A 1443-nucleotide genomic window follows, 5' to 3' on the forward strand; every position below is an offset into this window, starting at 1 on the left:
AAATAAAAAAAAATCCTTAGAGACTATTATGAACATCTCTATGCATACAAAGTAGAAAACCTAGAAGAATGGATACATTTCTGGACACACACGGGCTCCCAAGATTGAAACAGGACGAAATTGAAATCTTGAATAGACCAATAATAAGTTCTGCAATTTAATCATTAATAAAAAAATCTACCAACCTATAAAAGCCCAGGACCATATGAATTCATAGACAAATTCTACCAGATGTACAAAGAAGTGCTAATATCAATCCTTCTGAAATTATTCCAAAAAGTAAAGGAGAGACCTCCCTAACTCATTGTAAAAAGCCAGCATCATTCTGATACAAAAATCTGGCAGTGTCACAGTGAAAAAAGAAAACATCAGGCCAATATCCCTGATGAACATACACACAAAAATCTTCAACAAGATACTACCAAACTGAATCCAGCAGCACATCAAAAAGTTAACTGACCATGACCGAGTAGGCTTTATTCCTGGTATGCAAGGTTAGCTCAACACATGTAAACCAATAAATGTGATTCACCCACATAAACAGAATTAAACACAAAAACCACATGATCATGTCAATAGATGGAGAAAAAGTCTTTTGATACAATTCAACATCCCTTCATGTTAAAAATGCTCAACAAAGTAGGCATCGAGGAAACATACCTCAAAATAACAAGAGCCACCTATGACAAACCCACAGCCAACATCATACTGAATGGGCAAAAAGCTGGAAGCATTTCTTTTGAGAACTGGAAAAAGCCAAGGATGCCCTCTCTCACCACTCCTATTCAATTATTACTGGAAGTCCTAGTCAGAGCAATCAGGCAAGAGAAAGAAGTAAAGGGCATACAAATAAGAAGAGAAGCCAATCTCTTTTTACAGACAATATGATTCTATACCTAGAAAATCCCATAAACCCTGCCAAAAGGCTCCTATAACTGATAAACAACTTCAATGTCTGAAAATCAGTAGCATTTCTATACATCGATAACACTCATGTTGACAGCCAAATCAAGACTATAATCTCATTTACAATAACCAGAAAAAGAATAAAGTTATGAGGAATACAGCTACCTAAGGAGGTGAAAGATCTCTACAACAAGAATTACAAAACATTGCTGAAAGAAATAAGAGATGACACAAACAGAAAAATATTCCATGCTTATGGATAGGATGAATTGATATTGTTAAAGTGGTCATTCTGTCCAAAGCAATTTACAATACAGTGCTATTCCTATCAAACTATCAGTGTCATTTTTCAAAGAATTAGAAAACAATGATTCTAAAATTTATATGGAACCGAAAAAGGGCCTAAATAGCCAAAGCAATCTTAGGCAAAAAGAAAAAAGCTGGAGGCATTACACTACCTGACTTCAAACCATACTACAAGGCTACAGTAACCAAAACAGCATGGTACTGGTACAAAAACATACATATAGACCAATG

The sequence above is a fragment of the Papio anubis genome, chromosome 11, assembly GCF_008728515.1.
Source record: "Papio anubis isolate 15944 chromosome 11, Panubis1.0, whole genome shotgun sequence".
NCBI classification, from domain to species: Eukaryota; Metazoa; Chordata; class Mammalia; order Primates; family Cercopithecidae; genus Papio; species Papio anubis.